The sequence below is a fragment of the Bombyx mori genome, chromosome 16 (assembly GCF_030269925.1).
Source record: "Bombyx mori chromosome 16, ASM3026992v2".
Taxonomy (NCBI): domain Eukaryota; kingdom Metazoa; phylum Arthropoda; class Insecta; order Lepidoptera; family Bombycidae; genus Bombyx; species Bombyx mori.
The window spans coordinates 4,732,536-4,746,344 of record NC_085122.1 but is presented as its reverse complement, the minus strand read 5'-3'; the positions used below and the strand labels follow the sequence as shown (position 1 = coordinate 4,746,344).

The following is a 13,809-nucleotide window of genomic DNA, read 5'->3' as shown; positions in this document are numbered from 1 at the left end:
ATTTTTTAGATTATACAGTTTTAATGCGAGAAGACGATAAAACAAATTATCGATAAATGTATCGATAATTTGTTAAAATGACCCGTGATACATCAGAATGCACCGTCATAGAATTACGCACGTCATTTGATTCAGAAAAACGTATTTTCGTGTTGAATCATTCGATTTTTTTTTTGGTCTCCTAACGATCTGAATCTTTTTTTTGTAACTTTTTATTATTATTATACAAGGTCTCAGGTACTTATTCTTGTCTTTTAAGTGTTTTAGGCTAACCCAAAAAAATGATTCAGCAAAAGATAAATTAAACTTTTGACCGCACTTTAATTTTTAGGCGTACGCTTTTGGATCCATAACAAAACCGAAATGACATTTAAAATGCATTGTTATGTTTCCAGTTTTACATCGGTGCTCAGTAGACTTAGTACACGAAACACCGATACATTTTAATTAGCTTATCATCATCATATCAAACATAAAACAAAAAAAAATCGCTGGTGAAGAGCGGTATTAATAAATTTATTATTAATTTACGTAGAAGATTGAACTAGCTCCTTCCTTGTCTTGTGTCTCAATATTCAAAGGCAGAACGCACGAATATTTCGCGGCCGAAATGAGCAAAATAAATCATCTTAAGTAAAACATTATACAAAACATTGACATACATACATTAACATATTTTATAGATATAAAGCGCCCAGACAAATAGAACACAAAACTATTTGGCTGAGCCTTTGCTCGCCTACCTGTCCAGATGAAACTGGAAAGGTTTCCGGGCCACCAGTAATCCTTCCTTCATAAAAAAAAACCCAAAGCTTTTCGAAAACCAACCAATGACCCAGAGCAGCAACCAGTACAATGCTTGCAAGCTCTCAATAAGCCCTACCACTAGTCGATACTTTATCCTGACATCTCAAGGTCACCATCACGTTGTAATGTCTACGGGATCCAGGAACCATTTAACACCAGGATATCCTGGTGAACCATCTAGGACAATAAAAAAGAAATTTCAACGAGGTATTAAAACTACGCACCAATTCTTCCTTATATATTTTAATATTTAATTTAAAAACTATTAAATTATTTAAAATTTAATAAATATTCAGATTATTAATTATTTCAAACAACAATGACATTCAGACAAAGCCAAAAGAAATCGAATGTGTTCTTTTTTTTTTTTTTTTTATTGCCTTTGTAGGCAGTCGGGCATACGGCCCACCTGATGGTGAGTGGTTACCGTCGCCCATGGACTTCAGCAATGCCAGGGGCAGAGCCAAGCCGCTGCCTACCGCTAAATTCCGATTCGTTCATGGCTATGTTATAATGTGCCGCGGAACTTGTTTGTCAAGTTTTAATAAATTCATATACTCAAGTAAATACGTGAATGTTTATGCAGCCCCTCGTTATGAAGTCGCTATTTTAACTAAAAACTTTTAGTATTTTTTTTTTTTTTATATATACAATCACGCCACGTTAACTGATCCCGTGATAAGTTCGTAAAGAACTTGTGTTACAGGTACCAGATAACGGAAATAAATGTAAGATTTTTATTATACACATACATATATTTAATATACATCCATAACCCTGGAAAAGACATTTATATTTATCATACGAATATCTTCCCTTGGCGGGATTCGAACCCGCGATCCCCGTATGTAGTGACCATGTCACTTACCACTACACCAGACGGCCGTAAAACATTATTAATAATTTCATACTCAAGTAAATACGTGAATGTTTATGCAGCCCCTCGTTATGAAGTCGCTATTGTATAAAAAAAACTTTTAGTAAAGTTATTAAAAAGATTAAAACATTATTAATAATTTAGTGGGTGTGTGGAAAAATCCCCTTTAAAACCCAATAATTTAGTGGTTAGGTACATTTACTCGCACGGAAAAACCCTCTTTCAATCACAATGTGTATTTTTTTTTTGGTTTCATAAGACCGATGCTAACGTGCTGAACTTAGACATAGTCCGATTCCACAAAAATAATAATGAAGTAGATAAAAAAACACACTGACGTATCTTTGGTGAAGTCCAAAAAAACTGAGTTACACGCAACAGTGTAATTATGATTCTGAGTAATGTGTTCTACGGTGAAGATACATTCTCGGCCGCTTAACGCATGATGTCGAGGCACCCCATGAATACCAAACCCAACGTACTAAAAAGCTTAAGTCTGCCTCTATTTCTTCTGCCTTGTGAACTAGAGATTAATTTCACATCCATTCTAAATTATACATCTATACTAATCTATACTAATATTATAAAGAGGAAAGATTTGTTTGTATTGAATAGGCTCCGAAACTACTGAACCGATTTGAAAAATTCTTTAACTGTTTGGAAGCTACACTGTTCCCGAGTCACATAGGTTATAATCTTTTTTGAAAAAAATTAAGAATCCTTACTTAAAACTCCAATAATGTAACCCAAGGTGTAAAAATATTACCTAAAATATTCTTTACATCGCTTGCCCTGCGAAAACTATTGATGATAGAATAAACTAATGTACCTACTACGACTTTGTAGAACACGTTATTATTTACAAAAAGTGTCGCGACAGTTATAGTTATGCCGCAATAAGTGTTATTTTACTTTAAAAAAAAATAGCGTTAAATATCGTTGAAATTTTTGTTAAAGACCGGAGCCGGAGCGGGCCGCTTGTCTCATATAAAAGACTCTTTCCATGACCACATGAATTTCATGATTCGTATAAAGTTCCAACAGTTCATACAGTTGTAAGATCAGGCAGTTGTAGTGGGCCCAATGTAAAGAAGGGATATCGCGTGTTTAAAATGCAAACCAGAGACCTAAAAAGGTATCGACAGATCTAAGCTTATTTGCTTGGATAGAGTTGACAGGGACGCAGAAGTTACCGGAGTGAGAAATGGTAGGACGATCCCATTAAATGGAAAATGTTGGGAGGTACAGTGGCCTCAACGACGAGATACTTTGAAAAGTATCATCGATTTGGGTGTATGGAGAATTAACATTAATCTATATTTTCCAGAAGGTGTCGTAAAAGGGGACTTGCTAGGATTAGACAACAACCCACTCTGTGAAATACCACCGTATTGCGCTAACATACTGCTTGTATGTAAGTAAAAGCTTAAATTCAACGGCCCCTTTGCCCATTCATCTAATAAAAATATTGCTATTTATGATATAACTTTTTTGGTTGTATATTGTCAGTATTTTTATTATTTTTCTGGATTTCGAAGGCGACGACTGGATGAGCCACCCCACCTGATAGTTTTAACAATTCTAGGGGTAGATTCAGCCACTGTCCACCATCGAGAACTGTCCTAAAACCCCGTTCGAAAAAGGGCGTGTCATAGCGATGAGAAAACACCGTAGAAAGAAATTCATTCCTAAGCCGGATGGTACGTAACAAAAATGATTTGTGGATAAACATAATGGTTCTAAGTAATATGCAGTATTAAGTTATAAAACTGGCGAATATTTTACTGGTGGTAGGACCTCTTGTGAGTCCGCACGGGTAGGTACCACCGCCCCGCCTATTTCTGCCGTGAAGCAGTAATGCGTTTCGGTTTTGAAGGGTGGGGCAGCCGTTGTGACTATACTGAGACCTTAGAACTATATCTCAAGGTGTGTGGCGCATTTACGTTGTAGATGTCTATAGACTCCAGTAACCACTTAACACCAGGTGGGCTGTGAGCTCGTCCACGCATCTAAACAATAAAAAAATAAAAAAAATAAAAAGAATATATTGTACAAAGAGTTTTGTTTTACAACCGGCAACGTTTATTTTTAGCATCATGCGTGGCAAGCTTGGGCTACTTGAAGGACTTCTGAATGTCGACTTTGAAACTAAAAACAAAATAATCGTTTGGGCTTAAAATCAGATTGCATCATTTTGGTTTTTACAACCCATTATAAACGCGAAAACTTCCACATACCCAAAAAACTCGTACATCACAAACATACAATGCGAAAGGCAGGTGAACCACGTGATTTCATAAAAAAAAAGGTGTAATTTTATCCGCTGAAGCTAAAAATATCACATATTCGGAGAATAAAAAACTTTTGACTCACATTTAAAAAACAACGTCGTTCAGTTTAGGCCTTTTTTTTTGGGTCGGTGGCCGAGCCTCCTACGAGGTCCCCACGCCTGTTCAATTAAGGCCTGACGCATTTTTTTTATGGGTCAGAAAGTAATCGCAGCACTCACCCACCTAGTGTTAAGTGGTTACCGGAGCTCTTAAACGATGATATAAATGGCGTCACCAACCTTGAGACAATTATGTTTTTAAATGTAATGCGATCATCTACACAGTTTTTTTTTTGTCAGGAGGAAATCGCCGGACTCCCACCCTCCACTGGGGATGGAGGGTGGGGCATGTCGGAGTCGAACCGACTAAAACCTCCTGTCCAAGCCTCGCATGAGAGAGAACTCATGAAAAGGAAAGCGTTTAGTGCGGAGCACATCTCTCCCATCACCCTCCCCCTCGGGACGCCGGGCCAGCGATCGTCGGCGCCACGACCACCAGCCTTCTCGGTCGGCAGGCTGTCCGAAGCCCGCCTAGATGGCGCCAGTTTGAATGGGTTATCCTACGAAATACCCCGCTGGGTCAGAACTAGCGTGGGTCGAGGATAGCCGGCCTTCCATCACGCGGATGCTCTTGCGTAAAACGCGTGCAGAGCAGCTTGCACGTCGTCTTCTTAGGCCCCTTTCGCTGGGCCCCAGACCGACATATGAGGGGGACCCGAAACACTTAGAGGGCCAGGGCTTGGGCGAGATCCGCCTCCCTGGCCCCCGCTCGACGGCGGCGGGCTTGTGCGTCTCTCACACGCCCCGCCGCCTCCTTCCGCGAGATGGTGCACTCGCAGGAGTCGAGCATCGCCTTCCACGACTCGTCGTCGCCGAGCATCGATGCCACAACACTCGGCAACGACAAGTCGTTTCCTATTTTTGCGATGAGGACACGGCGCCAACCCTCGCATGCGGGGCAGGCAACGAGCGTGTGCTCCGCCGTGTCCAAGTCGCAACCACAATGGTAACACTCTGCCGTCGGCTCGGCTCCGATCCGGTGCAGGAACTCACCGAAGCAACCATGGCCAGTGAGCACCTGCGTGAGCCGGAAAGTGAGGCGTCCTCTGTCACGATTCACCCAATCCACAAGAATCGGGCGAATCGACTCGACGGTCCTACGACCAGCCGAAGGATCGGCCAGCCGCCTGGACCATGACTCCAGCATCTACACTGATAATTTAATTGACGTGTTATTGGTATTTCAAGAACACAAAATCTTTTAGCGATCTAATTGGCCTCTTTTTATTTATTTCAATTATGTAAATTTGATAAAGTTGAATGACATCAAAATGGTTTTTAGTTAAAATCACACTTTATATTATGTATTTCGGAACTCTGCTAACGGTTTATTTTATTAGTGCCAACATTTTTTATTTATTTGTTTTGTACTGCTACTTTTTGTTTTTTTTTTTTCCTCCCCAAGATGTTAGCGTTGAGAGGCTATGTCAGCATAGCCCTAATGTATTGGTGAGCTCTCGGGGCTCAAACCAGAAGGCGTTGCTAACACTGGCCCCAGCAAGAGCAGTGCTTCGCAGAATCTACCACCGGATCGGAAACGTCCTGCTATTTCTGCTACGATACAATCATGCTGTAGCGTGCAACAATGGCACACCAAGTCGCATTCGGGCGTCACCGGCCGCGATCGGAATTCCCGAATGCGCAATGTTACCTGACGCCAGTCAACAAGATTCGCGTGCCGATTTAAGTTGAACATAAATCGTAATATGTATTAATATAAATTAGTATCGTCTAGTGCCTACCGTCGTTTTCTCCCTTTTTGTTAATATATTGTACATATCCAAAACATTATGAGTATTTATGTTTAAGTTATTTATTTTGAGTAAGAGTTTCCCGCTAATATGGAGAGCAAATAACAAACCATAATGCTTTTCATAATGTTGATAAGTATTTTTACCTAGTTGCCCTAGTCGTACGCTTCATCATCACTGATATACTCTTACACGGAACTTAGCCTGAAAGAATTTTCTAGCATTTGCCCTATAAATAGCAGTTCTTCGATGAATGTACCATACGATCGCGATTCCTGACGATGGCAGAAAAATCCGGCGAGGCGTAATTTAGTTAAAAATTCGCCATTATCTTTCAAACCATGCGGCGACAGTTGCCTGAGAATGGTACGGTTTCCGGTAACTGTTCCATCGCTTCTAGCATATAAAGTGATGGTCCGGTGACTTCTTTCCGATAGTTTTGTAGAGTTATCCTCGTAGCGATTTGAGTCTGGCGAAATACACGGTATTCCTAAATACGCTATTTAACTCTTTTCCATTAACCATTGTTCCAACAAATCAAACACACAAAAAAGACAGTTTCACCAACGGATCACCCAGAATTATATCATTTAACTTTAAATAATTTAAGGATATGAATAGAAACAAGAATGCAGTTGGAGACTTATTTATCTCCACTAACATAGAGTTCGCTAATTATATGGCTATACGGAAACGAAGACGGAATTTTATCTGATTTTAATATAATCCGAAAGGCAGCCTCATACCGCTCGGTTGCAAGATTGACTTTAATTAAAAATAGGAAACTTGAAGTTCAAGTTGGTTAAATTTAAAGATTTAATTTACGTCGGTAATTCAGCTAGGACATGAGATTTCAATATTGATATTTTTGAGCAGTTCAATACTATAAGAGGTTTAGATTAATGTTGTATGTTAATTCAGTGACATGTTTTTCTATTATTGCGTTGTAGCTATATATTGAGGAAGAACCTTCTAGTTTGATCTTGTTTCTTGCTAAACTGGATACAGAATTACGCAGGGTTTCATTTAATATGTAACAAAATATCCCACACAAAAAACATTAGTAGCTAAAGACATCGTTTGAGGTAGGTAGAAATATATCGAATATCACACTATATCGCACAGACGTCTAATAGAATAGAATAGAATAGAATCAACTTTATTTTTTATAATTAGCGTTACAATTCAATAGCCTGCCAAGTTCAGGCGATGTTATTTACCTATATGTCTAAACTAAGATCTAAGAGTAAAGTTAATAGGGCTCAGTTCATACATGAACTGGCTCACGCATAAGCTATATATTTTATTTACATCAATCTTAAAGCTAAAGGATAGGAATACGAGGAGGAACCGTTCGCTTGGAGAGCGGTTTGCCTCTTTCTTTTTTGTCAACATAATCGATTTCACCTGCGCGCAGGCTAGGCAACATAGGATTATGGTGGTTCAGTTTATCATATTTATTCCCAGGGAGTGTAAGTCCAGGGATTTGCTGATCTTTTAACTTGCGGAGCATATCTTCATGAAGGTCCCTGGCACGTATGTACCACGGATCCTCATCAAGCATTTCCCAGATTACTTCTGAACTCGTATTGCGAGGAAAGTTACCCGCTGTCTTCAATGCCATTCGATATTGCCTCTCTAATTCAGTTAGCTTAGACTTACATACCCTAGGGTATAGTTGTACAATGCCGTAATCAATGATTGGTAGAACAGTTGCTTTGATCACTTTAAGTTTTGTTTCAAGGGACACTTTACTATACCATCCTATGATAGGCGCTAGCATTCCACGCACTTGTTTTACTTTTTTCACTGTGTTTTTTACATGTTCCTTCATCACTAATCTTTGGTCGAGATGCACTCCAAGATATTTTATGTTACTTTTTATTGGTAATGCCTCATGTTGAAGTTGTATGGTGCGATTAAATTTGCGTTTATTTGTAAACATTATGCAATCCGTTTTGCTCACATTGCACTGCAGACCCCATTCCTTGTAGTAGTTTATAATTGTCTCAGCAGCCCATGCCGCTCTCCGCGATGCTGTATCTGGTTGGCTAGCCTCATTCAGGATGCATAGATCATCAGCATACTGTGAGAGTGTGATACCTGCGATGTGGGTCTTGGGGATATCACTCATGTATAAGTTGAAGAGGATCGGCCCCAAAATTGAGCCCTGTGGTACTCCGTGCGGAATCAGTTGCCTTTTTCCATACATTGTTCGGTACTTACCACGAGCCTCCCGATTTTTCAGGTAATTCTCTATTAGCTTAATTACATTATTTGCCATTCCAGCGTTAAACAGTTTCTTGCTTAGCCCTGCATGATTTATGGAATCGAAAGCTTTACTGAGATCAGTAGAAATCATCGCTACACTGTTGCCCTCTGCCAAAGCGTCTGTAATAACCTTACCAGTTCGTAAAATTTGGGTACCAGTCCCTTTATTTTTTGTAAAACCGTGCTGGTATTCTGGGATAAGATGCAAACGGTTCACTTCTGAGAGAACTCTGCTATACATAACTCGTTCGCACAGCTTACCCATAATGTTAAGTAACATAATGGGACGATACGAGGCAGCTTCGGTATGTGGTTTGCCTGGTTTGTGTAAGAAGATACAGTCACCCAGCTTCCATCGGCTTGGATAATATCCTGTGCGTAGAGTGTAGTTTATTGTGTTTGTCAGTGCGGTATAATATGCTGGGCCAGCAAGTTTTATTGCGTCAGCCCTTAGTTGATCGGGGCCTGGCGCTTTCTTGTTCTTGAAGAAGCGAAGAGCTCGTATTACCTCGTCTACGTCGGTCTCGGCCAGCGGTTGGTATGGGGTAAAGGTCTCAGAATTTTTATGAGTGTCATCCACATTTGCTTCTTTTACTATTGCCGTGTCAACCAGAGTATTGATTGTTTCTTCTTCAGTTACAACTCCATGTAGATCAGGTAGACGCTGAGGCTTGATCTTCAGAGAGCGTTGAATAGTCCACATCTTAGCATTGTTGTTTTCAGGACTATCAATGACGTTGTTCCATTGGGTCTCTCGATATTCTTGCAGCGCTTGCTTCAGTATGGTCTTTGCAGCGTTGTATGTCCGACGGAGAATATGTCCTCTTGGTGCATTTTTTGCTTTTAGTTTGCTTCGGTTGCGATGTTGTATCATGTATTGGATGTTTATTGGTAGTTCCTCCCGTCGTATTAACTCTCGTAGCGGCGCCATCTCATCTAATGCCGCAGTGAGTACATTTTCCAAGTTATCGACGCATGAATCTGCCTCAGCATCAGTGGTTGGCACAATTACTGGAAGATTTGCTTCGACTAGCTCTTGGAATTTGATGCGAGACTCCTTAGATTCAGTAATGCTGTTCATCTTTCGCCTCAGTAGCACATGTTCGTGCACCTCTATATCAACTTCCAATTGCCACGGATAGTGATCTGACGAGATAGAATCGAGTTGCTTCGTTCGATAAGTGTACTCCATGGCCTCTTGTGTCACCAGTGCGACATCGAGTATACCGTTTCCTTGATGGCAGGGTCGAGATGGTAAGCCAGTATGCACCAATTTTGCCTCTCTGTTGCCAATGGCCAGCTGCACCAGCGCACCTGCGGCTTGTGTTTGAGTGTCCAAGCTGTTGCATTCTCAAATTTAAATCTCCCACGTTAATCGATGTGGTGTTATCTTCTAACAGAGCTTCCCAGTCCGCCCGAATTTGATAGAAACGTAAGTGTGGATTATACAACCCTCGCACGATGATACCACCGTCAATTGTTTCTAGCCTGATAGCTACTCCCTCAATACGACGATCAACGTCATCCACGCCTGGAATCACAGTCGTTAGATTCCAGCGAAGACCTTCCTTTATGTACATTGCAGTGACAAGGTGAGTTGCCGAGTATCGTAAATTTTGTTAAAACCTGGAATGTTATATTTACACTTTGTAAAATCTACTTTACACTCGTTTACGATTATAATATCCGGCCGTTGTTTGACTGCCAGTTGCTTGAGCTCGATGTGTTTATTGCGAATTCCTTGAATGTTACAGTGTACGATTCTCACACACTGTTTTCTTCTTCTGAGCGTATTTGGCAATTTATCCATTGATAAGCTCAATTACAAAATCCAAAATTGTTTCTGCGGGATAGCCTTTTGCTTGCAAACTTTTCATCAACTCTTTTGCTTTGCTGAGTAAGTCAGGTAACGCCTTTGCCTTGGATTCATTCTCAGGGGGCTTGCGTGTGGTTTTAGGGCTACTTAAGGCACCTGCTGCTGCTGCATAGCTAGTTCTGTCGACCCGTGTGGCTGGGGCTGCTTTTATATTCGAAGCTTCTATCATACGTTTTGTGGGTAGTGTAAGTCCTTCATTATTTTTGACGAAAGCCTGTCGCCTGTTTTTCTGTTTTTTTATTTCTAACTGGAATAGCGGGCACTTTGCCTGTCTTGCTGTATGACCAATTTCGTGACAGTTGTAGCACACATGCCACACATCTCCATCTTCGCGTTGTTCAACAGAGTCTGGTTGCTCTGGACGCCGGCAATGAGATTGCACATGACCAAATTGCCAGCACCGCTTGCATTGTGTCACCGCGGTGTCTCGTACCTTGTATTTCTCGATTGTAGCACGCTGACTTAAGATAAACTTTATATCGCGGGCTACTCGCATGTCAGTTTCACTTGGGAAGATGAGAATCAACGCTGAATTTTTCATAATAATTACCCGTTCCATCTTGATTCCATATCTTGCAAGAATATCGGCATTGATTTCTTCCTCTGTGTAACCTTCGACGCGGACCCCTTTAGCTATTAGCTTCTTTGCCGGGCGATGATCGTCTTTGCATCCGTATGTGTAGTAATTATATTTGTCTGGGTTTTCATTTAGTCGCCTCTGTATGGCTTCATAAGCTTCCTTGTTTTTTGGAATAAATGTTATTTTCTTGCTCTTTGGATTAGCGCGTATTTCACAATTACTCACTCGAGCAATTTCATTCGCCGCCTTCCACTCGTTTTTATCCGTGATCCATGCGTCATATTCACATATAAATGGAGGATATCGCTTTGTTCTTGTATCCTTCGTAAAATTTTTATTTGATCCATTTGGAGCACTGCTTTGTCCCATGTTGTCAAAAGGGAGATACGCTGGTGAGACACCAATAGATGCCGCCCGTGTCTTATGAACACGTCGTCGCTTGGTGCCCCCACCCTCACTCAATACTGAGACGGTATCGTCAGATTCCCTATCTCGTTCTTCCTCATCAAAAGCAAGCGGTGAAAACATGTTACTTGTTAGTATGGCGGTCGGCTTCGGTTCTACTCGTGGTCGATGTTCTTGGTTTGGTTTTGGCTGCGATCGAATTCCCGCGCTTTGTGAACCCCAGTTGGGAATTATGTTATCACGTGACGCTTGGTTCGCGTCCCGCGACGCCACGGTTTTATTGCCTCTAGATTTATTATATTTCATAATATTATCTTTTGCAGATTGCTCTTTCGTGTGACTTATTCTAGCAGCCGGCGTCCACGGTCCCTCGACTTGCTTTTTGGTTTGATGGTGTCGCATCTGAACTCAACGCGGCTCATCTTCTTGCAATATGTACATCGCGAATAATGAATTCGTTTTGTGCGATCACTTGAACGAACAACGGTCCTGAGCATTCACACAGCGGACCTTTGCCTTGTTTGAGCTTGTTCGCATTTGCGAGGTAATGCACATACTTTGTATGGAGTTTAACGGAACCATCTGAGATCCTTTCTAGTTCACTGCGAATAAATATTTTAACAGTACTCACTTGTTCACACGCACACTTGTGATTCTTTGACATGGATTGATCGCCAATCCAGTCGTAAAAATTTGCTTTTTCCGAAACTATGCTACAGTAAAAACATTGCACTGTGTCTAATCCATTGCTGGAATTAATTGGAGCTATGTCAAACACAATCTTCTTAAACGGCGATTTATCGTCCGTTTTCCACTCACTATCTACCTCCATTCTTTCAATTATAACCTAAAATTGTCAATTTATAAGCATTCATTAGCGATAAAGATACTAAAAAGCGCTTGCGCTGCACGTCGGCCTGAAGCTACATCACGCAGCCTCGCTCGTGGCGGGGCGTCACTGGAGTAGCGGAGCTCGATGCGCGTACACGTCCGTTCTCCTCGAGCGCCAGCGCGCGAGTCCAGACGTCTAAGTTGTTGGCAGAAGTTCGTTGATTCCATGTGTCATCTGACTTTCATTGGTAATATATTATAACAGTAGCGAATTCAGAATTCAGAAACAGTGCTGTGCTGTATGGATCTGAATGTTGGGCGACGAAAAGAAAGCATGAAAGAGGAGTGCATGTGGCAGAGAAGCGAATGTTGAGATGGACGTGTGGAGTGACAAGAATGGACAGGACAAGAATGAGTACATCAGAGGAAGTGTGAAAGTAGGCCCGGTAATCAACAAATTAAAGAGCGGACGGTTAGCGTGGTATGGATATGTGATGCGTAGAGAGAAGATGCATGTGACTAGGAGATATATGGGAATTGTAGTGCAAGGTAGAGGGAGAAGAGGCCGACCAAAGAAGACATGGATGGAGTGTGTGAATGACGATATGAGAGAGAGAGAGGAGTGAGTGTTGAGATGACGGCTGATAAAAGAGAATGGAAGAGAAAAATTAGCTGTGCCGACCCCACCTAGTGGGATAAGGTGGAGAAAAATTAGAAGAAGTACAGTAGCGAATTCAATAATATTTTCTTGTTATTTATCGTATCAAGAATAGCTCAGGTACTGGTAAAAATATCGTCATCCTGTTTAATTCTCCAGCGAACCATTCATGCATGTTTCAAGGGCAATACAGCCATTACACAATCGAGTTTGTTTTCCTGCATTCCGGAGTATTTCCAATGCGCTCTATTTTGTTTCTCCGATCTTATTTGTATTTATATGTATTATTAGCATATCAAAAGTCCAGAACCGGTTTACGAGTCACTAACTACATTGTTTTTTGTAATAATCAATTTCTCGTGCTTCTAGAGTCATTAAATTTGTGAATCATTTAATCATCACACAGTTTTGTATTTATCGTCACTGTTTTTGTTTGTTTGTTACCAGTATTAGAAATTTAGCACAGAAAAACAAGATGATTTAGTATTGAAAAAAATATTAAGGTGACTCCCCGATTTCATACGCACAAACAAGTTTTTTTTTTTGGTCAGGAGGAAATTGCCGGACTTCCGCCCTCCACTGGGGAGCGTGGGTGGAGCATGTCGAGTCGAACCGACTTAAACCTCCTGTCGCTCAACAACCAACGTGCAAACCTCGCATGAGACAGAAAGGCAAAGGGGGAAACTGAAGCGTTTAGTGAAGAGCACCCTCGGGACGCCGGACCGGCAGCGCCACAACCACTGGCTCTCTCGGTCGGCAGGCTATCCAAAGCCCGCCTAGATGGCGCCAGTTAGAATGAGTTATCCTACGGCATACCCCGCTGGGCCAGAACCAGCGTGGGTCGAGGATAGCCGGCCTTTCATCACCCGGATGCTCTTGCGTAAAACGCGTGCGGAGCAGCTTGCACGTCGTCTTCTTAGGCCCCCTCGCCGATCCCCAGATCGACATATGAGGGGGACCCGAAACATTTAAGAGGCTTGGGCGAGATCCGCCTCCCTGGCCCACGCTCGACGGCGGTGAGCTTGTGCGTCTCTCACACGCCCCGCCGCCACCTTCTGCGAGATGGCGCATCGCAGAAGTCAAGCATCGCCTTCCACAACTCGTCGTCACCGAGCATCGATGCCACAACACTCGGCAACGACAAGTCGTTTCCTATTTTTGCGACGAGGACACGGCGCCAACCCTCCCATGCGGGGCAGGCGACGAGCGCATGCTATGATCCGGTTCAGGAACTCACCGAAACAACCATGCCCAGTGAGCACCTGCGTGAGACGGAAAGTGAGGCGTCCTCTGTCACGATTTACCCAATCCACATGGACCGAGCGAATCGCCTCGACGGTCCTACGACCAGCCGAAGGATCGGC

General features: G+C 42.0%; 1 protein-coding gene and 1 non-coding gene across 2 annotated transcripts in view; one reads left to right on the top strand and one right to left on the bottom strand.

Annotated features, from left to right (window-relative positions):
• Positions 1 to 13,809, bottom strand: part of LOC101741968 (flotillin-2) — a 436,009-nt gene that overhangs the window by 295,585 nt on the left and 126,615 nt on the right. The gene's annotated exons all lie outside the window — the stretch shown is intronic.
• Mir2847 (microRNA mir-2847) lies at positions 8,439 to 8,520 on the top strand. The gene has a single exon (NR_107458.1). It is a non-coding gene; the product is annotated as a microRNA mir-2847 (primary transcript).